The sequence below is a fragment of the Loxodonta africana genome, chromosome 4, assembly GCF_030014295.1.
Source record: "Loxodonta africana isolate mLoxAfr1 chromosome 4, mLoxAfr1.hap2, whole genome shotgun sequence".
NCBI classification, from domain to species: Eukaryota; Metazoa; Chordata; class Mammalia; order Proboscidea; family Elephantidae; genus Loxodonta; species Loxodonta africana.
Window position 1 is genome coordinate 63,424,048 of NC_087345.1, and position 27,710 is coordinate 63,451,757.

The 27,710-nt window shown below is 38.0% G+C and overlaps 1 protein-coding gene across 18 annotated transcripts in view; it reads right to left on the reverse strand.

The window, feature by feature from the left end:
* Positions 1-592: 592 nt before the first annotated feature.
* Positions 593-27,710, reverse strand: part of TPH2 (tryptophan hydroxylase 2) — a 365,498-nt gene continuing 338,380 nt past the window's right edge. For 16 of the 18 annotated variants that reach the window (XM_064283865.1, XM_064283862.1, XM_064283861.1 and 13 more), the window contains one exon: positions 593-27,525. The gene's annotated coding sequence lies outside the window, so the exon portion shown is untranslated. The remainder of the gene's footprint in view (positions 27,526-27,710) is intronic. The other 2 variants (XM_064283853.1, XM_064283823.1) reach the window with 1 other exon arrangement.

Genomic DNA, 27,710 nt, shown 5'->3' on the forward strand with positions numbered 1-27,710 from the left:
AACTAGTTGGTGCCCGGCCACAATCGATGACTGCCCTGACAGGGAGCACAGCAGAGGACCCCTGAGGGAGCAGGAGATCAGTGGGATACAGACCCCAAATTCTCATAAAAAGACCAAACTTAATGGTCTGACTGAGACTGGAGGAATCCCGGCAGCCATGCTCCCCAGACCTTCAGTTGACACAGGACAGGAACCATCCCCGAAGACAACTCATCAGAAATGAAAGGGACTGGTCAGCGGGTGGGAGAGAGACGCTGATGAAGAGTGAGCTAATTATATCAGGTGGACACTTGAGATTGTGTTGGCAACTCTTGTCTGGAGGGGGGATGGGAGGATAGAGAGAGAGGGAAGCCGGCAAAATTGTCAAGAAAGGAGAGACTGAAAGGGCTGACTCAATAGGGGGAGAGCAAGTGGGAGTACGGAGTAAGATGTATGTAAACTTATATGTGACAGACTGATTGGATTTGTGAACGTTCACTTGAAGCTTAATAAAAGTTATTAAAAAAAAAAAAAAAGTAAATAGCAGCAGGCACATTTGAGTAGAAGGTTAGGACTGAAACCACCACTGAACAAGCAGTGAACTCACCATTTATTCCCTCCAGTATCTCCCAGCAGCCTGATTTCATTGTAGTCCAAGAGCCAGAAGTGGACACTGGTCTGGAGAGACAGCTCAAGAATAAGCCCTAGTTCAAGCTAAATAAGCAGGAAAGTCTTCTGGCAATAACAGTCAGGGTAACAGGAGCCCACAGGCACAGAGAGGAAGGGGAATCTTTCTCTCTGATCAGAGGAGCTGTGATCCCAAGAAGGTGGGAAGAGCTCCCGTTTTATTTGGTTTGTTTTGTTTTGTTTTTCTTTCACTCTGTCCTGATGTTCCAACCTACGAACAGTTGCAGGAATGATAAAGCAAAGCAGGGTAAATAAAGCCCCAGCTTTCTAGCCAGAGGACCATAAAAGGGAGCCACAGGGAGCCAGGCAATACTGGGGCATGTTGAAGAGGTAGGAGCTTGGGAATACAAGCCCATGACATTTTTTATGAACTCCTGGACTCATCATCATGCCATACATACATTGATCATATCCTAAACAACATATCAAAGACTTTGAGAACAGAACTGAGATATGAATCCTGGCCAAGTCCCAGACTGGCCACTGGTTGGTATATATATGGGACAAATTTGAATAGCTTCACAAATGCCTTGGGGAGGGGGAGGGGAAAGGCCCCGTAAAAGCAGAAGTAAGCAAATATAATAGGTGAAAGGCACCAATGATATTGAAAACAGAAAAATAATAGAGATATTCAAACCATATGACATTGAAGCCATAACTCATAGAAGCCTGGATGGAACTTGCAGCTTGAACCCAACCAGGTTGATTGCCTGCTGAAACAATAAAACAACAACCCATCCAAAAGATTTAAATAAAACCAAGTCTCATAACTTAATATTTAAAATGTCAATGTTATAATCCAAAAGGAAGACCAGGAAAATCTCAACTCACATAAGAAGACAATCAGCAGATGCAAATGTTGAGATTATCTGACAAAGACTTCAACTACTATAAAAATGAAGGAGCCCTGGTGGCACAGTTGTTAAATGCTTGACTGCAAACTGAAAGATGTTTCGAACTCACCCAGGCGCTCCACAGGAGAAAGATCTGGCAACCTGATCCATAAAGATTACAGCCTAGCCTAGGAAACCTAGAGGGCAGTTCTACTCTGTCACTTTGGGTCACCATGAGTCAGAATTGGCTCAATGGTACTAACAACAGGATAAAAATAAGAGTCCCTGGGTGGCAAAAATGGTTAAGCGTTTGACTACTAGCCGAAAGGTTGGCGGTCGAACCCAGTCAGAGATGCCTCGAAAGATCGGTCTGGGAATATGCTTCTGAAAGTCACAGCCTTGAAGACCCTACAGAGCAGTTCTACACTGGCACACACGGGGTCATCACGAGTTTGAATCGACTCGTTAGCGATTAACAGTAATAGGAATATCTCTAAACACTTGGAAATTAAACAACACATCTCTAAATAATCCATGGTTAACATTTTTTTTTTTTTTCCAGTCAGTAGCTGAGCATAAACTGTGTCACCCAGGCCTAGCTTAGATTTACTAAAAATAAGTCATGCCAGACAAACCTTATTTTGTTTTCTGGACAGAGTTACTATAATAGTTGTCCTGGATTGAATTGTGTTCCCAAAAAATATCTGTCAACTTGGTTAGGTCATGATTCCCTTATATGATTGTACGATTGTCTACCATTTTATCTTCTGATGTGGTTTTCCCAAGTGTTGTAAATCCTATCTCTATGACATAATATGATGGATTAGTGGCAGGTACACTGATGAAGTTTACAAGATTACATAGTGTTTTAAACCAATCTCTTTTGAGATATAAAAGAGAGAAGCGAGCAGAGAGACAAGGGAACCTACACCACCAAGAAAGCAGTGCTCGGAGCAGGGTGCATCTTTGGACCTGAGGTTCCTGCACTCAGATGCTCCCAGACTAAAGGAAGACTGATGACAAGGACCTTCCTCCAGAGCCGACAGAGAGAGAAAGCCCCTGGAGCTGGCGCCCTGAATTCAGACTTCTAGCCTACTGGACTGTGAGAGAATAAACTTCTCTTTGTTAAGCCATCCACTTGTGGTATTTCTGGTATAGCAGCACTAGATGACTAAGACAATAGTGATGGTTGCTATGTCCCTGACTTGACCTGTTCAATACTTTTTTTTTTTTTTCCTCTCCTTTTCTGATGGTAGTACCTTGATTTTCTTTTGAGGAACTATGTGATTTAGTGTACCAACCTACCTTCAAGTTCTGGTGTAAGATTGTGACTGGGGCCCACCCAATCAGAGCAGCTGGTTCAGAGTTGAATAAATGATGAAATCCAAGTCAATGAGACTCAGTTGTTGAATATTTGTAGAAGTATTAGAAAACAGATATTCATTTCCTACTAAAGTTGCCAAGCTTGAGGAATACTTACTGTCTTGTTTCCACCTGGAAGAGCCTGTGTGAGAATGAAGCCAACATAGAAGACAGTTGGGCCAAGAGAGGGATAGAGACAGATTCTTGATTACATCATTTAAGTATCTAATCAAGACTAACATCAGCTCTATTCCTGGATTACCCAGTGATATAAGTTGGTAAATCTCCTCTATGGGCTTCAGTCAGTTTGGGTTGAGTTTCTCTTACTTGCATCCTAAAAAGTCCTAATGCTGCTTATCAAATTTTCCTCAAATAATGTGAAGATTAAATAATTCTCCGAGTCCACTTCTGTCTTTCACTCTTACACCTACTTCAATCACCACCATTCTGTGAAAACTGTTCCTGTCGAGGCTACCAATGACCTCCACGTGACTAAATCCAGTAGTTGATTCTCAGTCGCATTTTACTTGGCCTGTCAGCAGAATTTGGCACAACTGATTCCCACCTCCTCCTTGAAACCCTTTCTTCAACTGACTTCATGAAAACCACAGTCTTCTGGTTTTCTTTTACTGCCTTGTCTGCTCCTGGTTTTCCTGATGCCCCAGTCCATTTATCTTCCCAGAGCTCAGTCCGTGTTCTTTGTTCTGTTCTTTACCTACACTTACTCCCTTGGTGATTACATTCAATGTCATTGTCTTAAACATCCTCTTAACACCAATTATACCAAGTGTTATTTCTTTAGCTTAGACTTCTCTGTGTAGTCCTGATTTGTAAATCCAATTGACTACGTTATATCTCTACATGGCTATTTCACAGACTTCTCAAACTTACGAGGTTCAACAATGAATTCATTTTTTCTCCTAAAATTTCCTCCTCCTAGTGTGTTTCCCATGTCAGGAAAATGGCAACTGCGTCCTTCCAGGGCTTAGGCCAAACATCTTAGAGTCATCCTTGACTCCTCTCTCTCACACTACGTATCCAAATTCATCAGCAAATACTGTTGGTTTTATCTTTAAAATATATCTAGAATCTGACCACTTTTCACTATTTCTACTGCTACCACCCACACCCAGTGCTAGAAACCATATTTTCTCACTTGGCCTTAAGTGAGCTCTTGGCCACCTACACTGTACTATTCAAGTCAGATCATGTCGTTCCTCTATTAACATCCTCCAGTGACTTGCTATTTCACTCAGGAAAAATACCACAGTCCCTATCATGGCCTTGAAGGACTTACATGAAAGGTTCTTCCTCTTCATTTACTCCTGCTCTGTCCATCAATCACTTGGCTCTAGCCACAATGGCCTCCTTGCTGAACCTTGTACCAGCCAGGCACACTCTCTCAAGGCCTTTGTACTTGTTCTTTCCTCTGCCTGGAATTCTCTACTTCTAAATCCCCTCATTGCTAGGGTGGCCATATGTCTTGGTTTGCCTGAAAGAGACTTTCTTTGTATCTGTTATCCAAGGATAATTAATAGCATCGTTTTCAATCTTAAAAGTGCCCCAGTTTGTATAATAAATTACATGGTAGCCATATTCATGGCTCACTGCCTCATCTCTTTTAAGTCAGTTCAATCTCACCTACTCATTGGACTCTCCAACCTCCTGATTTATCCCTCACCCCAATACCCCTATCTTCCTTCCCTGTCTGTGTTCTTTTCTCCGTGGTTCTTTTCACCTCCTGATAGACTCTATTACTTTCTTATTTATAATGTTTGTTGTCTATATTCTACCATGTAAGCTCCATGAATGCAGCTATTTTGTCTATTTCTTTTCAATAATGTACTTCCAGCACAAGGAGCCCTGGTGATGCAATGGTTAAGTGCTCAGCTGTTAACCTAAAGGTGGGTGGTTTGAACCCACCAGTGGTTCCACAGGACAAAAGACCTGACAATCTTTTCCTATAAAGACTACAGCCTAGGAAACCCTATGGGGCAGTTCTACTCTGTCCTATAGTGTTGCTATGAGTAAGAATCTATTCAACGGCACACAACAACATCTCCAGCACCTAGAACAGTGCTTAGTATATAGCAGCTCTCAAGAAATTGAGTCTCAATAAATTGAATAAATGCGTAAAAGAATTCCTAGAAATTTGCTTTCTCATTAGATATTAAATGAAATAAAATAAAATTTGTATTTGGGGACTTTGAGGATAACTTATTTTAAAACCCTGGTGGCGTAGTGGTTAAGAGCTACAGCAGCTAACCAAAACATCAGCAGTTCAAATCCACCAGGCACTCCTTGGAAACTCTATAGGGCACTTCTACTCTGTCCTATAGGGTCACTACGAGTCAGAATCGATTCAATGGCAGTGAGTTTTTTATTCTAGTCCTTGAAATCACATATTCCAAAATACCTTAGTATCTAATTAAAACTCAACCTAGTCTTAAAAGATGTTCGAATTTTTATTTAGACATTTTCCTGATTCAAATAAACATGTTCGTAAACATACATTATTATATTACATCTCAAAATATGTGTTAGCCAGGATTTCTTTAGTTGAAAGTGATAGAAATTCAACTTCAACTCCCTGAAGCAAATAAATAAATAAATAAAGGAGGGGGTAGAATGTTTTTTGGAAGAGTACGATGGAGTCTTAGAGACTGAAGGACATTTTAAAGAACTAAACCTTAGGACAGTACCTTCTGGGATGTTAGGGCCTAAACACAATAATTCAAACACTAATAAGGTTTGCTCTTTATCCTCTTTTCTCTGCCTCTTGCTGCATATTGGCCTTATTCTCTCCTGTTGCACACTGACCCTGTGAAGACTTTTCTCCCAGGGTCTAGGCCTCTGCTAAAAAAAAAAAATCCTAGGGAAGGACTAACTCCTACTAGTCTCACCTTGAATCACAGGCACTATTGGCAGGAAAGATGAAATACTGGGTTTGGTTCAGTTTGGGTGAGGTACCCCCCTAGTGCAGTCACTATGGTCAGAGATGCTGACTCATGTCCCCAAATGACAATGACCCTTTCCATATAGATAGGGGGACAAAGAGGGAGAAGCATTTCCCCAAAGGAAACAGAGTCCTGTACCCAAAAGAAATGAGAGGCACCCAGAAGACAAAATAATAGAAGACCACTAATACCTTTTAATATTTTTTAAAATGCTATAATCTATAAAATAAACCGCAATAATTCGTTCACTCCTAAATACATATGATTTTTTCTATACCTCGAGTCCCTATGATTCAGCACTTTGATAAGCTCTTTGCAATTTTACCATCCAGTAGCCAGTGTATTTTGCTTTAACAAGGCGTATTTCTAAAACACTATGCACTCCTAGCCGTAGACACTCTCTATTTTTTCATTCTGTTAAATAATGATACATATTTTCAATTTATCTATGGCAAATGTTAGAATATGACAGCTGTATTTGTTTTTCACGATGTAAAGTGAATGATAATATCTCACAAGCTGATTTATTTCCTTATTTTCTATCCACAATGATCTTACTGTACTATTTCAGCTTAAAAATATGGATATTGAAGCACCAGCTGTTTTAACTCTGGAGAATATTTCTTTCCCAGGCACTAAGAACTTTACTTAAAATAGAAAAGAAAAAATAAAAGAATACTTCTCAGGGCCACCTAAACCAAATAAACATCAAAAAAAAAAAAAAAGTCTAAGTTTTTAACATTGTGGGATTCCTTTTGTTAAGGTACAAGATACAGAAATTCCCGTGAAAATACCAAAATCAATTAAAGCATGAATTCTGATAATTAGAGTTGTCATTGTGATTATCATGAACACAAAAATCCTGCATCCGTAGTCACAATTAAATTTGCTGCATAACCTGTATGCAAAGCAAATGCTGTATATTGAACTAAAATGTTGTGGATGGTAGATAGCAGATAAGATTTTATTTTTTTAATTATTGTGTTTTACGGGTTTTTTGCTTTAAAGGAACCTAACAGATTTTTATCTCTGTCTAAAAAATCATACATGCAGAGGTTGAAGCAATGATTTATGCTGTGACATAATATGTTTTTGACACAAAAAGTACTCGTCAAAAACGCAAGATACAAAAGCAACCGTTCTAAGTGTTTTAAGCAGAGCAAGGACTACCTGGCTTTTAGCAGTCAGTACATCTGACATAAGTAATGACTGAAAAGTGACAGCTACAAGATGTGATTTAGATACTTCAATCTCCTGAAAATAAAAAGGCAAGAAATATCAATTTTGTATTTTATAGTAATTTTGCTGTAATGTAATTGAACTTTTAGTCATTGCAACATTATAATAATTGCATTAGTAATTGGTTAGTCATATCATGAAGAACATCTTTAATTGAATACTTGTTTTGTAGTATAGCTGCAGCTATGACTCAAAATTGGGTTCAATTTGGCACATACAAGAATAGATTTAATCTTTCATCTTCCATCTGTCTTTCATGAGTAATTTTATTTTAAAAAATACAAAAAAGAAGTAGAAAAGAAAAACCATGAAGTTTAAGTAATGATACGGAGTTTCAACTGGTCATGGTTGGCAAAAATAGTGAAGATTAATTCTGGAAGATGTGATGTATTTGAAACCCTCCAAATAAGGAAGAATCCTTTCATAGAATCAGGGATTAGTGTCTGTTCTATATGGTTCTAGGAAAACCATGCCATCACAAAATATTTTTCTCAAAAGACTCATACTCCCCTTTGGGACTTCAAGACTTCCCATTTGTACATTTGACTGCTTCAGTCTGCTGCAAACTATGGGCTTTCACACTCCAGGTCCATTTTTACAGAAGGAGATACATGTAGGAATTCATGGAGATGGCTTCCTACTTTCACATCACCACCCTGCCCACCCAATTCCCCCCCAAAACCAACAATTTGTTGGTTCCATTATCGTAAAGCTATGATTGTTATACTAAGATTTTTATCTTCACTTTAGAAATGGATTAAAAGTGTACAAGCCTTTCTGGTGCAGTCTATTGCTGTAACATGAAGCACAAGTTCAAATATCTGTGCTTTGCTGTACACTCACTTGAATACTTCGGCTTTTTCAGAATTACTTTGCCATCAGTGACAAAGACTGGCTAGATGCTCACCAAATCCACATATTCTCTTTTTGAGCGCAAAACTCTATTTCATTTCTCTGCCTCTCCTAGAGTTAAGAATGACCATGTGCCTGGGTCCTAACCAATGGAATAGGAAGAAGTAATGGAAGCCACCTTGAGACTTGGTCCATAACAAGCTTTCATGACCTATTCGCCATTCTCCTTCTGCATCTGCTGTCTGAATGGAAAGATCTCTGAGGACCTAGAGGAAAGTACAGCCAAGAAACAATAGGGCATAGTTGAGTCTATGAATAAACATGAGGAAGACTGCTTAAATGTCATGTGCTTGAGAAATAAACTATTACTATTTTAAACAATTAAAATTTGGAAATGTCTGTAATTTAGTAGCTAGAGTAAGCTTAGCTAATATACTACCCCACTCCAAAGTCTGGTTGAGTGGTATTCAGGAATAGAGAGTGATCATTTGGGTTATTTTCAGGAAATATTCACTCCCCTTTCCTTCCCGCTCTGGGAAGAATATACTTTCCTGCCCTACCGATGCTGGGCTTTGCCAACTTGTTTTGGCCAATGGCAAGTTAGCAGATGTGATGTGAGAACGGGCCTTAAATATGCTTATGCAGTTTGGCTTGGCACTCTGGTGGTCTGCCTAAAAAGAGCTTCCCCTGGGTAGCTGCTCCCTTTTGGTCTGAGTCCCTCAAAAAACACACACATTGCAGACCTGAAGCCAAACTATAACCTGGAGCCTAGCCCAGCTGACCTGCTGTTGGAAGCAGAGCCATCCAGCCTTTTAGATCAGCTAAACCATGCTTAAACTGAAGACCTATGAGCAAAAAAATTATACACTTGTTGCTGTGGATTGAACTGGGTCCCCCCAAAATATCTCAACTTGGCTAGGCCATGATTCCCAGTATTGTGTGATTGTCCAACATTTTGTCAACAGATATGATTTTCCTATGTGTTGTAAATCCTGCCTCTGTGACCATAATGAGGCAGGATTAGAGGTAGTTATGTTAATGAGGCAGAACTCAATCTACAAGATTTAATTTTGTATTAAGTCAATCTTTTGAGATATAAAAGAAAGAAGCAAGCAGAGAGGTGGAGGGACCTCATTACCAACAAGCAAGAAGACCCAGAAACACATGTCCTTTGGATACGGGGTCCCTGCTCTGAAAAGCTCCTATACCAGGGGAAGATTGATGACAAGGACCTTCCCCCAGAGCTGACAGAGAGAAAGCCTTCTTCTGGAGTTGATGCCATGAATTTGAACTTCTAGCTTACTAGACTGTGAGAGAATAAAATTCTGTTTGTTAAAGCCATCTACTTGTGGTATTTCTGCTATAGCGGCACTAGATAACAAAGACACTTGTTCTACTCCATTGGGCTTGGGGGTGGTTTGCTAAATTTCTTTGCTGTTGCAATAGCTGATTGATACAGACAGACAGCCTTAATGTAGTGTGGTTAAGAGTACAGACTATGAAGTCAAACTCTTTCTGCCAAATCTCTACCATTTACTAGCTGTGTTTCTTCAGGCAAGTTATTTGAACTATGCCTCCATTTTCTCATTCATAAAATGAAGTAATAATAGTACCTATACCATACAAGGAAACCCTGGTGGCATAGTGGTTAAGAGCTACGGCTGCTAACCAAAAGATCAGAAGTTCAAATCTACCAGGTGCTCCTTGGAAACTGTATGGGGCAGTTCTACCCCATCCTGTGGGATCACTATGAGTCAGAATCAACTCGAAGGCAACTGCTTTGGTGTTTTGTTTTGTTTTGTTTTTTGTTTATGCCATACAGTTACTATTTATAAAGTGTTTAGAATAGTGCCTAGCACATAATAACCACTATAACAGTGTGTATTGGATAAATAAAATAAACCTTATCATCCCATCAATAAGTCAGCAGAAGACTGCTATCAAGAACATGACCATTTGTGTACTGGTTGCTTCCGCTAGTGGGTGCATAATAGTGCAGAGATGTTCTTCCCTGTAATCAGGACTTGATATAACAAAATGTTTAAAAGTTCCATTTGTTGAATTTTTCCTTCTGATGAGTGAAAATCCTGGATTTTAATTTGGCTCCACCTTCTCAGACCTTAGGCACTGCTCCAGACACTGGATCTCAATTTTCTCATCAGTAAAATAGAGACTGTGATAGTACTTAGGAGCCCTGGTAGCTGACACAATGGTTTAGTGCTCAGCTGCTAACTGAAAGGCTGGTGGTTCAAACCCACCAACAGCTCCAGGAGAGAAAAGGCCTGGCGGTGTGGTCCCATAAAGATTATAACCTAGGAAACTGTATGAGGCAGTTCTGCTCTGTCCTTTAGAGTGGCTGTAAGTCTGAATTGACAGCAAACAACAACAGTACTTAACTCCACAAATTTGTTACCAGTATTATGTTATTCTATAGAAAACATTTTAGTACAATGAATTTTCTTCTTGTTATTGTTGTCGTTAGGTACTGCCGAGCTGGTTCTGACTCACAGCAACCCAATGTACGACAAAACGGAACACTGCCTGGTCCTGTGCCATCTCCACAATTGCTGTTTGAGCTCATTATTGCAGCTACTGTGTCAGTCCATCTTGTTAAGGGTCTTCCTCTTTTTTGCTGACCCTCTATTTTACCAAGCATGATGTCATTCTCCAGGGATTAGACCCTCCTGATAACATGTCCAGAGTATCTGAGACAATTTCTCACCATCTTTGCTTCTAAGGAACATTCTGGCTATACTTCTTCAAAGACAGATTTGTTGGTTCTTCTGGCAGACTGTGGTATATTCAACATTTTTGCCAAGACCATAATTCAAAGGCATCAATTCTTCTTCTTCAATTCAGTTGTCCAGCTTTTGCATGCATTTAAGGCAATTGAAAATACCATGATTTGGGTCAGGTGCACCTTAGTCTTCACAGTGAGATCTTTGCTTTTTTAACATTTTAAATCTTTTCCAACAGATTTGCCCAAAGCAATACATCATTTGATTTCATGACTGCTGCTTTCATGGGTGTTGATTGTGGATCCAAGTAAAATGAAATCCTTGACGACTTCAATCTTTTCTTCACTTATCATGATGTTACTTATTAGTCCAGTTGTGAGGATTTTTGTTTTCTTTGTAATCCATACCGAAGGCTGTGGTCTTTGATCTTCATCAGTAAGTGCTTCAAGTCCTCTTCACTTTCAGCAAGCAAGGTTGTATTATCTGCATATCACAGTCTTCCTCTAATCCTGATACGTTGTTCTTCTTCATATAGCCCACTTTCTGGGATTATTTGCTCAACACATACATTGAATAAATTTGGTGAAAGGATACAACTCTGATGCACACCTTTCTTGATTCTGAACCATTTTGTTCTGGTCAAACAATTGCCTCTTGGTCTAGGTATAGGTTCCTCAATAGCACAATTAAGTGTTTTGAAATTCCTATTCTTAGCAATGTTATCCATAATTTCCTATGATTCACACAGTCAAATATCTTTGCATAGTCAATTAAATACAGGTAAACATCTCTCTGGTATTCTCTGCTTTTAGCAAAGATCCATCTGACAGCAGCAATGATATTCCTCATTCCACATCCTCTTCTGAATCCAGCTTGAATTCTGGAAGTTCCCTGTCAATGTACTGCTGCAAACCCTTTTGAATGATAGCTACTCAGCAAAATTTTACCTGTGTGTGATATTAATGATATTGCTCTGTAGGATCACCTTTCTTTGGAATGGGCACAAATAAGGATCTCTTACAGTCAATAGGCCAACTAGCTGTCTTCCAAATTTCTTGTGTAGACTGGTGAGCACTTCCAGCCTTGGATCCATTTGTTGAAACACCTCAGTTGGTATTCTGTCAATTCCTGGAGCCTTGTTTTTCAACAATGCCTTCAACGTAGCTTGGACTTCTTCCTTCAATATCATCAGTTCTTGATCATATGCTACTTCCTGAAATGGCTGAACATCAACCAGTTCTTTCCGGTACAGTGATTCTGTGTATTCCTTTCATCTTCTTTTGATATTTTCTGCATCATTCAATATTTTGCCCATAGAATCCTTCAATATTGCAACTGGATGCTTAAACTTTCTCTTCAGTCCTTTCAGCTTGAGAAATGCCTAATGCATTCTTCCCCTTTGGTTTTTTAACCCCAAGTCTTTGTACATTTCATTAGAATACTTTACTTTGTCTTCTTGAGCTGCTCTTTGAAATCTTCTGTTAAGCTCTTTTACTTCATAATTTCTTCCATTTGCTGTACCTGCTGTATGTTCAAAAGCAAGTTTCAGAGTCTTCTGACATCCATTGTGGTCTTTTTTTTTTTTTCCTGTCTTTTTAATGACCTTTTGCTTTCTTCATGTATGGTGTCCTCGATGTCATTCCATAGTTTGCCTGGTCTTTAATCATTAGTTTTCAAAGCATCAAATCTATTCTTGAGATGATCTCTAAATTCAAGTGGGATACAACTCAAGGTTGTACTTTGGCTCTCATGGACTTGTTTTTATTTTCTTCAACTTCACCTTGAGCTTGCATATGAGCAATTGATGGTCCCTTTTGCAGTCAGCCTCTGTTCTTGTTCTGACTGACGATATCAAGCTTCTCTATAGTCTCCTTCCACAGATGTAGTCAATTTGATTCCTGTGTATTCCATCCAGGAAGGCCCATGTGTATAGACACTATTTATATTGTTGAAAAACAGTATTTCCAGTGAATAAGACACTGGTGTTGCAAAATTTTATCATATGATCTCCAGCGTCTTTCCTATTACTAAGGCCATATTTTCCAACTACTGATTCTTCTTTGTTTCCAACTTTCACATTCCAATCGCCAGTAATTATCAATGCATTTTGATTGTATGTATGATCAATTTCAGACTGCAGAAGCTGGTAAAAATCTTCAATATCTTCATCTTTCACCTCAGTGGTTGGTGCATAAATTTGAATAATAGTTGTATTAACTGGTCTTCCTTATAGGCATATGGATATTATCCTATTACTGACATTGTTGTAGTTCAGGATAGATGTTGAAATGTTCTTTTTGCCAATGAATGTGACACTGTTCCTCTTCAATTTGTCATTCTGAACATAGTAGACCATAAGATCGTCTGGTTCAAAATGGCCAATATCTATCCATTTCAGCTCACTCATGCTTAGGATATGGATCTTCAGGCTCTGCATTTCATTTTGGACAAATTCCAATTATCCTTGATTCATACTTTGTACATTCCACATTCCAAATATTAGTGGATGTTTGCAGCTATTTCTTCTCATTTTGAGTCATGCCACCTTAGTAAATGAAGGTCCTGAAAGCTTTACTTCATCCATGTCTTTAAGGTTGACTCTACTTTGAAGAGGCAGCTCTTGCCCATTTATATTCTGAGTGTCTTCCAACCTAAGGGGCTCATCATCTGGCACTATATTGGACAACGTTCTGCTGCTATGTATAAGGTTTTCACTGGCCAATTTTTTCAGAAGTAAATTGCCAGGTCCTTCTTCCCAGTTTGCCTTAGTCTGAAAACCCCCCTGAAACTTGTCCACCATGGGTGACCCTGTTGGTGTTTGAAATATTGGTGGTATGGCTTCCAGCAACACACAAGCCACCACAGTATGACAAACTGATAGATGAGTTGTGAGTACAACAAATAATGTACTATAATCATTTATTAGATGTTAATTTCGTCAAACATTTTTAGGAATTATAAAGTCACTTTTAACTTGTCAAGAAGTGGATTGTAACTTCAAAGTATTATTTATCTAAATTCACCCAAAGTTAACCTTCTTTGATGTATTTAAGGCAAAGTTGGGTTTTTTTTAAAGAGCATTTAAAACCTACAAAAAATAAAACCATAGTATATCTCTCCTCTACTACCACAAATCTCTTTAGTTTTTATTCCTGTTGTTCTGTTATATCAGCATAATAGAGATCATGAAAATTATAAAAATGATTACTGTTATTATGTCTGTGTTATCCTCTCTTTTTATTTTTATGTAAATAATGTTGTCTCTACCTTCTATTTACTAACAATATTTCTGTTATTAATCAAAAAAAGGCCTTCAACTCACATTCATTTCAATAAAAACTTAATTTAAAAGGTAAGAGATGTGGGTTATGTGAAATACTAAGCCACAGTGTTTGTATCTTTTACATGAAAATAACCTTAATTTTCTTGCTTGACTGAGAAAAGAAATAAAAAGAATGATTGCTATAAATCCAAAAAAATTCAAAACTTGCTAGAGGTGTAACAGCTGTTGATTTAAGGTTCACATCTTTGATAACATGATGCTGCTGGGAAGATAACATCTTTCTGACAAAGCTGTGAATGTAAAAATTACAAGGCTTTCTTCAACATTTAAATGCTTTCTGTTTATTTTATTTGCTTATACTAAAGTGTGTCTGAAGTATACCATATCTCATCAGGAAATTTTACAATAAAATTTAGTACTTTCTTGTTGCGTAGGTATACAGTAGATGTGTCACGTCACAAATAAAAATAAATTATCCTCAGTTTAGAGAAGTGGTCTACTATCGTTATGTACAAGCAGTTCCTGCCATTGGTAATACAAATACAGACTTGAGCATACACCCAGGACATTATTCATTCTCTTCTATTATCAGCTAGAAGTAGGTGATTGAAAAATTAGGTGACAAAACAAAGCAAGTATTGCATTGACTAAGGAAAAAAAAAACTCCAATGTGGAATCTTGAAAATGTGTAAAAGAGAATATAGCTTTGCCAAGCAGAAACAATAGCAGTGTTTTTATTTATCTAAAGGTTGCTTTGTTATTGTATATGCTCTTCACTGTTGACTCATAAACTATGAAGTTTTATGCTGAGGTTTTGTATTTCTCATACATCAGTGAAATACAGTGATAACATCATCAAGGAAGTATTGAGAATGGCACTGATAATGACCTTCCAAGTCTCCTCACTTAAACAAAACTCAATGTGCTTCCCTTCTGGGATGAATTGTGCTTATCTAAGAAACAGATTTGCTTTCTATTATTAAATATTTTTCAAAAAATTTCTCTGTCTTTTAGCTGGAGCCCTGGTGGCAGAGTGGTTAAGAGCTCGACTGCTAACCAAAAGGTCAGCAGTTTGAATCTACCAGGCACTCCTTAGAAACCCTATGGGACAGTTGTACTCTGTCCCATAGGGTCACTACGAGTCAGAATCAACAGGTTTGGTTTGGATTTTGGGTCTTTTAGCTAAGGCCTTCTTGCAATGACATTGTAACCCATATGTACCCCAGGTACTTACCTTTTTGGAATCATTTTTTTCCTTTAATATTCAGATAAAATGATTTAAATCCCCAAGTCAGATACTCAGGGAAATCTAAACCCCCTCTGCCTCCTTGAAAATTGGGGTGTAATTGACTAAAATTCTACTGGTTACCTCCCACTCTGCACTTTTATTCTGAATTTTTGCTCTTTCCTAATTCTTGATCTCTAACAGTAATTTTCTCCTCCTAGAGCTACCACCTTCTCTCTGCACCATTTCATGTCAAGTTGGACACTACTCCTCGTTCATATTCCAAAGCACCATTATCCAAGTTTGTGTGCACAACAATATGTTGTTGAAGGTTTGAGAAGAGAAAGCAGCTTTAAGCTGAATGTTGAACATCTCTGTGCATTCATTTACCTTTTCAACAAATATTTATTAAGCACCTACCACGTGGAGGCACTGTTCTAGGCCGTGGAGATACAGCCACAAACAAAACAGACAAAACCCCCTGCTTTAATAGAGCTTGCATGCTCATGAAGGGAGACAGATAACAAGCAAAATAAATGAGCAAAATATATGTTAGAGAGTAGTAAGTGTTACTGAAAGGAACTGTTGGAAGGAGTGCAACTTTACATGGGACAGTGGAGGAAAGACTTTGTAAAGATGTTTTTTAGGTAATGGCATGAAGGAAATAAGGAAGAAGGCATAGAGAATGTTGGAAAAGCATGCTTTAGGTAAAAGGAATAGAAAATGGAAGGCCCTGAGCTGGGACCTTCCCTTGAATGTTACAGCTATAAAAAAAATAGCAAGGAGGATACTGGGACTATTGTTCTTAAATTTTTCACTTCTTCGATGCTTCCTCCCATTCTAGAGTCCCTCCCAGGCAGCAGGTGGACAACTCAGAAATTCTTTTTACTTCATTAGAGGAATAGTGGTAGTTCTCTTTACAATAATGGCTTACATTCAGACTAGTCTTGGAGTCTACCTTGGTATAACTAAAACAGTCCATTAATTAGTTTGCACACATACACACACACAGTCTTTCTTATGGCACACAAATTCTACTCCACTTCTGGTTATACAGTCATGACCTCTTGCCATCACTCCATAGTCTTATTCCAATTGTCCATTCTACATAACTCTTTAATATAGGTGGTGCCTCCTAAGTCAGATGTAATACACCACCATAATTGTGAGCAGTGTGTTCATTAAGGAGGTGACCATATCCAAAGTAAACATGTCTTGTCCAGAAGATCTAGTAGCCCAAGAAAACTTATAATTGTTTCAGAGGCATCATAAGTTAGTTTCCCTGGAGATACTGTTTTGCTTTGTCTGAACTCTTAAAAAAAAAACACCTGTCTGGTTTGATAAGACAAAAATAGCTAAGGCGAGGAATGGCCTCATGGGCTACCCTTAACTCTTATTGGGAATTTACTGAGTTGGGTACTTCCCAAACTATTGTACAACAGGCTTTCATCAACCCTGAAGTTCTTCAAAAGGGGAGCAAGGGAGAAGGGCTTCTTTGAGCAAGTAAAATTTGTAAATAGCACATACTGTATCCCACTTCCACAACCCTGGAGATTCTCTGTGTGCATTAGGTTGTGTTAACTGCATCATTTAATTAAAAAGAAAAGAGAGAGAGAAGTAAATAAATACGGGAGCCAGTAAAAATTCTATCTCAAATATCATGGGTATCTCAATGACTAGTAAAACATAAAATGTTTTGTTTGATTTTTTAATATTTTTTTCTTTTTAGTTTTCATGCTTGTTCTTCGTTGTCAAATAGACATTTTATGGTTTGGGTTTTTTTTTCCACAAATACAGCTAAAACTTAATCAGCTAAAATTCCGCCTAGTAGGTGAATTAATTCTATGGCAACAACATAGCTCTGACTTCTAAGTATTGATAAATCCCCAAAGTCCAAAAAGGACAATATCGTTCCTATTAATCCATTTTCTTTTCACAGCTTATGTTAATTCCTGGTCCTAAAATAAGCCCACTAGGAAACCCTGCTGGCATAGTGGTTAAGTGCTACAGCTGCTAACCAAAGGGTCGGCAGTTCGAATCCACCAGGCGCTCCTTGGAAACTCTATGGGGCAGTTCTACTCTGTCCTATAGGGTCACTATAAGTCAGAATCCATTCGACGGCACTGGGTTTTTAAAGTAAGCCCAGTGCGTTATTTTTCGATTACATTTCTATAGAGTGATGAAAACAGAATTATGATTCATAGTAACTATATGTTTGCCTTAAAAAGAGTTTTGTGCTACTGGTGTGGAAAAACTACATATCTGTTTAACACATTACCATATTTTCTGGTTTATAAGCCTTGGCAGTCTATAAGGCACAGCCAATTTTTATAAGCCTATGTTATAGGGAAAATTTTTTACAGCAAGGGGAGGGGAGGGAAAACATATATCTCAACCCTAGCAAACTGATGGGTCTTTTTGCTACGGTGCCTTGAGAGCTTTTGCAACCAGCCACCTTGGAGCACGCTTAGGGCTCAGAGTGGGGAGCTTTAGAATTTATTAAAATATCATTATATTAGAGGGTCACAAGGTCTCACCATCCGGTGGTAACTCAACCAACCCAGTGCCATAGAGTCGATTCCGACTCATAGCAACCCTATAGGACAGGGTAGAACTTCCCCATAGAGTTTCCAAGGAGTGTCTGGCAGATTCAAACTGCCAACCCTTTGGTTAGCAGCAGTTGCACTTAACCACTATGACACCAGGGTTTCCATCTAGTGGTAGCTACTGCAATTATAGCCGGTTTTTCTGAATGAGATGTATTTTGAGTGTATGCCTAAACAATTTACTTTTATATGCAGCCATTTATCTGAAAGCGTGAATTTTCACATTCTGAGTTGGATATAATGTGATTAATAAGAAAGTATGTTCTTCAAAACACAGTTTATCAGTTATATTGGGATCAGGTCTGGATCAATACATTCATGTAAGAAAAAAAAATGAAGCAACTGTTATAACAGCTGCTTTCTTTACCATAGTAGGGGTAACAAGGATCCTAAGACTATAAGGAAGCACTACACTAGTGGTAGGATTAGGTGATGAGAAAACGAAGACCACCATTAATGACTGCTGTGGAATGAATTTTGTCCCCAAAAGAGATATGTTGAAGTCCTAACCCCTGGTACCTGTAAACATGACTTTGTTTGGAAATAGGGTCTTCAAAGATGTTATCAGTTAACATTAGGTCATACTGGAGTAGGGTGTGTCTTAATCTAATGAGTGGTGTCCTTACAAAAGAGGAGAAGAGACACAGAGAAACAGACAGGGCAAGAACAGCCATATAAAGATACATCTACAAGCCAAGGAATACCTGATGCTACCAGAAGTTGGGAGAGACAAGAAAAGATCTTCTCCTAGAGCCTGTGAAGCCTGCATGCCCCAGCATGTCTGACATGTTGATTTGGACTTACAGTCAATAAATTTCTGTTCTTATAAGCCACCTTGTTTGTAGTATTTTGTTACGACAGCCCTGGGAAACTAATAAAATGACCCAAAGTTAGACGGGATCTAAGCAATATTTATTAAAATTTATACAGGAAATATAATTTTATTACTGTAATTCTCAAACTGTTTAGGACCCAAGGTCCTTTGCTTCACTGACACAATAGTTTTTCTAACACAACTTTTGATAACTCAAGGTTTTCTAGGAACAAATCTATCAACTGGTGGTAGATCAGAATTTGCCTTGCTAGCACATCTACAAACTAATGATATTTGCATCATTTCTCAGATTGCAAAAATATCCATTTTTTCTAAGTCCCTTAAAATGAATATTGAATTATAATATTTGAGAAGTCATTATATTCTTTAACACTGCATAAGCACCTCACTCTTCTACTCTTTAACAGTTATTGTCCTTAGCAAAGAATTGTTCCTTCCAAATCCAGTGCCCATTTGGGACTTTCCACTGCCCTCTTCTTCAGCTCATATATTGCTGCTAAACCTCATTTCCACTTATTTATTTATGAGTTTTATTTCAGGCTATTTGACAATGTAAATAGTTAGGCTACTTATAATTAAAATTTTAAGTAAGCTTTTATAAGGCATAAAGCAAATGATTTAGTAAAGTCCAGATCAGATATATTACGACTACTGAATTCCGTTCATTCACTTGGTAATTTGATCAAAGGAATGCAATTATGTCTGGCATGATCTGTTCTTTATACGCCCATGCTGTTTATCACCAGGCTTTCATTACTCTCTTGAAGCATATATAGTACCTTTTTTTCTTAATATCTGCTTTGATATTTTACTAAAAATTTAAGATAATAATGGCCAGGAGGTCTGTTTTCATTCTTTCTGAAGTATTTTTAACTTGCTTATTATTCCCATTATTTTTGTTGCCCCAATCCCAAGAAATATTTCCCAATGAAAACATAAACACAGTAGATAATATTCCTGGCAACTAAGGGTGCTTTATTTAAATTAAATGTGCTTAATTGCTATGTTCCAAGTATTCATTTTTGGCCTGTTGAGTTCAAATAGTCTATTGATGTTATCATTAATCTCAGGTACCATTCTCATCTTTTCAGCTAATTACTCTCTGATAGAATTATAAGAAAAATCTGTAGTTTCTGAATCATAGGCTAATTCAACTAGAGGTTGTGTTCGTGGCCCATTTTAGCGTACTTTTAAATATCTTATACCAACTTCATGACGTATTCAATTATGCCAGTCTCACATATTAAAATGATGATTCTATTTGTCACCTGGGTACACTCTTTATGATAGTAACTCAAATAATTACTATAGGGTCGCTTTGAGTCGGAATTGACTCGACGGCACCGGGTTTGTTTTTGTTTTAGGTCTCTGGAAGTTCACAAATCAGCAATGAGGCTTACAGTCTGTTTTACATTATAAACTGAAGATTGTAACTTGAATTTATAGTAATCATAATAATTTCTATTTTATTGATATGACACATTAACTATTTGTCAGATCAAATACACTGTAGTAAAATTCATTTGGTTCTTTTTTAAACAGTTCCCACAAAATAAAAAGACTATTTCTACATTTTTGCATATATAGGAGTTTAAAAGGAATGAGGAGTCCCTAGGTGGCATAAGGAAACCCTGGTGGCATAGTGGTTAAGAGCTACAGCTGCTAACCAAATGGCCGGCTGTTTGAATCCACCAGGTGCTCCTTGGAAACCATATTGGGCAGTCCTACTCTGTCCTTTAGGGTCACTCTGAGTCAGAATTGACTAAACAGCAATGGGTTTGGTTTTTTTGGTTTAGGTGGCACAAATGATTTAAGCACTCTACTACTATCTGAAAGGTCAGCGGTTCAAACCCATCCAGAGATGCATTAGAAGGAAGGCCTGGCAATCTGTTTCCAAAAGATCACAGCCTTGAAGACCCTATGGAGCAGTCCTACTCTGCACACATGGAGTAGCCATGAGTTGGAACTGACTCAAGGGTAGCTAACATTAACAACAAAGAAGACTTGAACAGCAAGGAATAATGTTAATCTCTTTAGAAACTCTCAGGAGTAAAAGAGATAAGATGTATACGCTAATGTAATCTGTTGTTCCTCATGCTCAAGGTGCTAGAAAATGTCACCTTTCTTTATTTTTCTAAATCAAATTAAATCTACTTCTGGACTCCCACTTGCCATGGTCAGTAGTGTTCATCATTTTAAATGGTTCCCTTAAATGGGTCTCAAAAGAGGAAGACCCCTGCCTGAGTTTACAGAATTCTGAGGAAATAAAGGAGAAGAGATGTTTGCAGTGCTGAGATGCTTCTCATGCCCATCCATGTGGCAAAAGTGCTTTTCTTTTCAGGTGGCATTCATATCATCACCATTCAATTTAGCTATGATCCCCATATGAAAACCTTGAGAGTACAACTCCCCCTGGTACCCATACAGATATCATTTGGGGCTTATGACACCTCTAAGACTCGGCTTTCTGATGAGATCCTGGTCTCCACCACCAAAGAAACAGACTCTGGTTCCTTCTTCTCTGAGGAATACTGCCCCCAGTTCAAATCTTCATTCTCAAGCTCCTGAAAAACTCACCCAGCCTTTCTCTCCCTGGAGCTTTTCTTCATGGCACATAATGAAGAACTGGGCAGTCAGACAGGTAAACTTCAAACCTCAAGACCAAAGAAGAAATTATTCATTTTCCTGATTTCTTTAGGAATTCAATAACTGGTCTCCCTTCTCTTAAGAAGGAATAGTGTGCTTCTTATAAACACGAGAAAAGAAGGAATGTAGTTGATATTCCATATGTAATTACATCAAATGCTTAATAACTCACCTTTGACACAAGGAAACCAACGCAATTGTTTTCTTTCCAGATCTGGAGGAAGGCCTTTGAATAAATTTCAGCGCCTGTGTTTAAAGCTACCTTATGCTTCATCCCATTCACATTTCTATTTCCTGGCTTTCTTCTATCTTTCCACTGACTTTTCCCTCACTTCCACGACAGTTGAAGATAAATTAACTCTATACAAAAAACAGTTTTCATCAGACTTTTAATAAACAATAGATTGTTATATATAATAGTAGTGAATATTACTAAAGCAATTCACTTGGTTAGAGACTGTGCTTGCTTATGGGGCTAAGGTTGCATATTCATTCCTTACCTGAGCCAGTTAACTTCATAGAGAGAAAAACGTTTCTGCAAAAAGACTATCTCTAACTATAGCCAACAGAGTAATTCAGCATGATCACTAGAAAATTTTCAGAGAACATTTCCTGACAGCTGGTCAATTGCATCATTTTAGTATATGACAGACAGCATACTATTATATTCTTATTCGCTAGGAAAAGGTGTATTTCTCTGCAGAATTTCTGCAGAATCAGGACTTACCAATACATCCAGCATAGGGGATGGGCTTGTGCCATTGATTTCAAAGTAAACTTAAAATTACTTATACCAAGTATTAATAAATAAAATAGCTAGAATAAACATTAGAATCAAATGATAGAATGTTGAATGAGCTAACAAGGATTAAGGAGGGGAAGGAGATGATTAAAATGTAGCCATTATGTATATTTATTTGTATTAGTGGAGTGATATGACTGACATTCACATCACTGATATTGTTTCAAACCTACTTTAATGTTTTAAGGTAACTTACAGAACATATGGACTCTCTGGGTGGCACGAATGGTTGAGCTCTGGACTAACTGAAAGGTTGGTGGTTCGAACCCACTCAGAGGTGCCTTGGAAGAAAGGCCTGGCAATCTGCTTCCAAAAGGTCACAGCCTTGAAAACCCTACAAGTGGTTCTACTCTGCACACATGGGTCACCACAAGTCAGAATTGACTCAATGGCAACTGGCAATGACAACATAGGACATATTACACTGTAAAATACTCAAGTATGAAGCTATATCCCAGCAGTTAATGTCATTGTTACTGAAGTATAGCTTGTCGATTGCTATCTTTGTCTGAGTATGTGATGTAAAACTACTGAGAAGCCTACCCTTTCCTAAGGACACAGAACTCATTGCCACATCTAGAAAGTAATCTCTCCTCACAATCCTTCACTGGGGAACCAAGTGGCCCTGATGGCCCCACAACCAAATCCCAAGCAACAATAACACTTCACAATTGGTAAATCTGCAAAGACCACTTAGTGAAATAAAGATAATTGGTATGGAATATGATACGATATTGAGGGATTAATCTGACCATCTGGCCTCCACATTGCACCATGCCCATTATCCCTGAGCTTCCATACCCTATCGGTCCTTTCTTGGGTGCCCATTACCTGATCACCTGTAAGAGTCCAGGAACTTTTAGTGGCTTTCCTTTCTCTCAGCTTCTAGTCCCCAAAGGGTGTCCTTCTTATTTACAACCCTAGTTATGAATATATATTTTTTTACATGAATATAATTATATATATTCTAGAGACTTGGTAGGAGGAGGGGAAAATTATAGTTTATGCTCAGTCTGCAGTATTAAAACTAGAAGTCTAGAGTTATTTTGGCCCAACAGGGAAAAAATAATTATGTTAAAAACAGATACTTGCATGAAATGACAAAAGCAAAAGAGTATAAAATAAGGTAAAAATCAAGAATGACGTTTAGTACACACAAGGCATTCAAAACCATCTAATCAGCTTGCTGGACACAGACCACAAATTTGACTTGAAGCTTTCATTTGACCAACACAAAGAGGGCAATGTAACTCAAAGTCAGAGGAGGACTCAGGAGAATCTAAATTATTCCAGTATTGAGTCCGAAATATATTTCTTCCCATTAGTCTGCATAGAAAAAAAAATAATAAAACCATAAGATGTTGTGAATACCATCTTCGATGTTAAGTGTTTAGAAAACACAGTGTTAGTTTCAGGGCAGACCAGTGACACCGTGCTAAAACTGAATTCAGCAAAAGTGGTCCTCACTGGAAAGTGCCAGTGAGATTGGCATCATCGAAAAAAGGTTTTAAGAGCTGTTGCTTTCCATAACTGCCACCTAGGGAGCATTTTGGGAATTTTGAGGGTTTAGTTCTTACATTTGTGGGGCACTAACAGAATCAACTCAATGGCAACTGTTTTTTTTTTGTTTTTTGTGTGTTTTGCTACAGGCAATTGATGCAATGATTAAGAGCTCTACTGCTAACTGAAGGGTCAACAGTTCAAGCCTACCAGAAGCTCCACAGGAAAAAAGACCTGGCAATCTGGTGCAGTAAGGATTACAACCTAGGAAATGTTATGGGGCGGTTCTACTCTGTCAATGAGTCAAACCTGAATCCTGGCACACAACAATAACAAGTGATTGAGAAGGAGACAGGGATGCCAGATATACTGCAATGGATGCGTGCAACACATGATACGTGAGAGTGACAGAGACAGAGAAATCCAGCCAAGGAAGATTGGTTTCACGTCTCCCATGACTTTAGCATGTCCTGTAAGACATTGATATTGAATATATGCTTTGACATGTGATGGAGTTTCAAGATGGTAAATGTGTTTTCTATGTTATTTTATCATTGACTCATCCTAAGTCATAGAATGGAAATTATTTTCATATTGTGCTTACAAATAAGACTAAAAAATTGTATTTTCACGCAAATAACACATGCCTTCTCAGTTTGTTTGCCAGCCGCTCCCTAAGTGCACTATGTTAATTTTTTTAAAGCAACATGTAAAAAAAATCGGCACAGCAGCACTAACAAAAATACCTTGCAGGGGGAGGGAGGGGCTGGCAAACAAATGTATAAGGCCTGCGATATTTGTGTAAAAATATGGTATTTGCTTTTTTGTTGTTTTTTCTTCATTTTGACAGTTTATAATTTCTGTTCTTATGTTATCCCTACCTCAGCTTATGTTCTTTCCTTTTTGTCTTATCATTTACAAATAAGTCAGGTTATTACTACTTATCCATCTACTCGTTTTAATTAGGATCCAGCTACATCTATGTCCTTTTATTTTTCTTCCTATACAGAATGGCTTCTGATTTTTTATCTTAAATCTAGGTATTCATTCATCTAAGTAGTTACAACCAGCTGGCTACTTCATGTTGCGTTCTAGTATAACAATGCCCATGACATAAATCGGCGCTGACTCTCAGAAAGAAGCAAAGCACGAATACCCCTGGGGTTTGTTCCCTAAGCTTTTAACAATACTCGATTCTGCTGACAAATAAATTTGGCAAGATATTTTCCATTTAAATTAATCCATGGTCCCTAGAGAAAGAATTCAAGGGAAAAGAATTCTTTCCTCTAAACCCACTCCAGGTAAAGCCCTAGTGATCGTTATACCTGTATTGTTGTTCAAGTCTCCTGAGAGAGATACACGTAGATGCCGAAGTTTTCTGCGGCTATGTAAAACACTCTAGGGGCTGAGAATAGGAGTGTGAAGAGACAGAAAGAGATATGTCAGGGGCACATTCTATCCACTTTTTAGTAATTAGATTTTGTTGTGTGTTTTAACTTAGTCACAATCCTTCTGAGGCCACCTTAAATTAGTAATAATTTCACTCTTACCACCATCAATTTTTTTCCTCTGGTCATCAAAGAAAAGGCCTCAAACTCTTGAAAACAAGAAAATTCATACTTCACAATTATATAAATATTCACTTCTATTTTCTAGTGTTTATGGTTTCATTTATTATATTTAACTTAGTCTAGTTGGTTGATACGTTATATAGTGTGGAAGACTGAATTTCCCAAAGATTGCTGGAACAATATATCCCATTCCACATACTCTTCTTCAAATGATATTGACACTCCTCCCATTAGGACCGTGGGTCTACTCTTGAATCTACACGGGCCTTGCACTGATAATGGATAGAATATGATGCTGTGTGACTTTTGTTTCTCAATCACAAAAAGTGATTCAGCTTCTGTCTTGTTCGCTGGAATACTTGCTCACAAAGGCTTCAACCACCATGTAAGCAGTCTGATGCCCTGAGGCTTCCATGCTGTGGTGAAACCCAAACCAGCCCATGAGAAGAGACCACATGGAGAGGTCCTGAGATACAAGAAGAGAAATGTCAGGGCAGAACCTAGCTGCTTTGATCCCCTGCACCTCCAGCTCCAGCCATCACCATCTGATAGTAACACATGAGAGAACCCAAGCCAGACCTAACCATCTGGGCCTTTCCCAAATTTCTGACCCACAGAGACTGTGAAAGATAATAAAATTATTGTTGTGGTTTTCAGTTACCAATATTTAGGCAGTAATTTGCTTTGTAGCAAAAAAAAAAAAAAAAAAAGTTTTTTTTTTATAGCCTAATCTCATCAATCATCCTAATGCCATTTACAAAATCATCCATCTTTTCTTTGCTCTTTTTAAAAGCCACCCTTACTATATTAAATGCATTCATATACTTGAATCCATTTCTGGACTTTTTCCTCTAAACTACTGATCTGCGTCTCTCTTCTTGCACCTTCTCTGCACTGTTTAAAATATAGTTATGTCATGTAATTTAATAGTGAATAAGACTATTCAGGAGCCCAGGTGGCACAGTGGTTAAGAGCTTGCCTGAAAACAAAAGTGTCAGCAGTTCAAATTCACCAGCTGCTCCTTGGAAACCCTATGGGGCGGTTCTACTCTATTCTATAGAATAACTATGAGTTAGAATCAACTTGACGGCAGCTGGTTTGGTCTGGTTTTTGGTACAACTATTCCTATCCTGAAATGCCTTGTCATAGTCACCTAGTGCTGCTATAACAGAAATACCACAAGTGGATAGCTTTAATGAAGAGAAGTTTATTCTCTCACAGGCCAGTAGGCTAGACGTCCAAATTCAGGGTGTCAGCTCCAAGGGAAGGCTTTCTCTCTTTGTGGGCTCTGGGGGAAGGTCCTTGTCACCAGTCTTCCCTTGGTCTGAGGGCATCTCAGTGCAGGAAACTCTGATCCAAAGGACGCACTCTACTCCCAGCACTGTTTTCTCGGTGCTATGAGGTCACCCTGTCTCTCTGCTCACTTCTGTCTTTTATATCTTAAAGAGATTGGCTTAAGACACTATCTAATCTTGTATATCTCATCAATATAACTGCCATGAAGCCATCTCATTTCATCATAGTGAAAGGACTTGCAACACATAGGGAAACCACATAAAATGATGGACATTCACACAACACTGGGAATCATGGCCCAGCTAAGTTGACAGATATTTTAGGGGGATACAATTCAATCTATGACAAGCCTTTTTCCAAAAAAGTTGTCCATATTCTGCTGGATAACTTTTAGAACCATTTTTAAGGTCTAAAGATAAATAACAAAAGACCACTGAAATTTTCAGTTTGTCTAAAATTGGTAGATTAGCTTGTTTTACAATATTACATGTCCCAAGTAACTTGATAAATTTCTCAATTCTTAATTAAGATTTCTTTCATGTTATTCAGTAATTCTTGGGTTTGTTTCTTCACATTGTCCTGAACATTTCTTGGCAAGTTTATTCTCAAGCATTTTCTATTTCTGTTGTTAGTATTATTAGATTTTATTGTCTTCTCCTCAAACACACATACATTAAATGTTTTCTAACAGGCATATAAACAACAACAAAAAAAAACCCCGTTGCCCTCAAGTTGATTCCGACTCATAGTTATTCTGTAGAATAGAGTAGAACTGCCCCATGGAGTTTCCAAGGAGCATCTGGTGGATTCCAACTGCTAACTTTTTGGTTAAGTAAATAATCATACCCTCTGCAAGTAAGTATAATTTTCTTGCCTTTTTTCCAATATTTATACCTCATTTCATTTTCTTGTCCTGTTGCATTGGCTAAAGAGTTCAGGAAAAAACATTAATTAATAGCTATACTTTTATTAAAAATAAAAAACTAAAGTTGTTATATTACTTTAAAATTCTCTTGGAGACAGACCTACCCATACACAGCTTTCACCATAAGGAAGAGCACTGAGAAGACCCACATCAAGAGTATTCAGTAGCACTCCTTGGTAAAAGGGAAGTCTGGTAAAAAAAAAAAAAAAAAAAAAAAAGCACCAGTTAAAGCAAGCTTAATGGAATACCACGTACATAAATAACCACAGTGTAAGATTCTATATGTTATATGTCATTAGAGAGATTCAAGAAAGATGTTATCAAAGAAAAGGAGAAATATTTCTGGCTATGACAGAGGGGTCTGACCTTCGAGT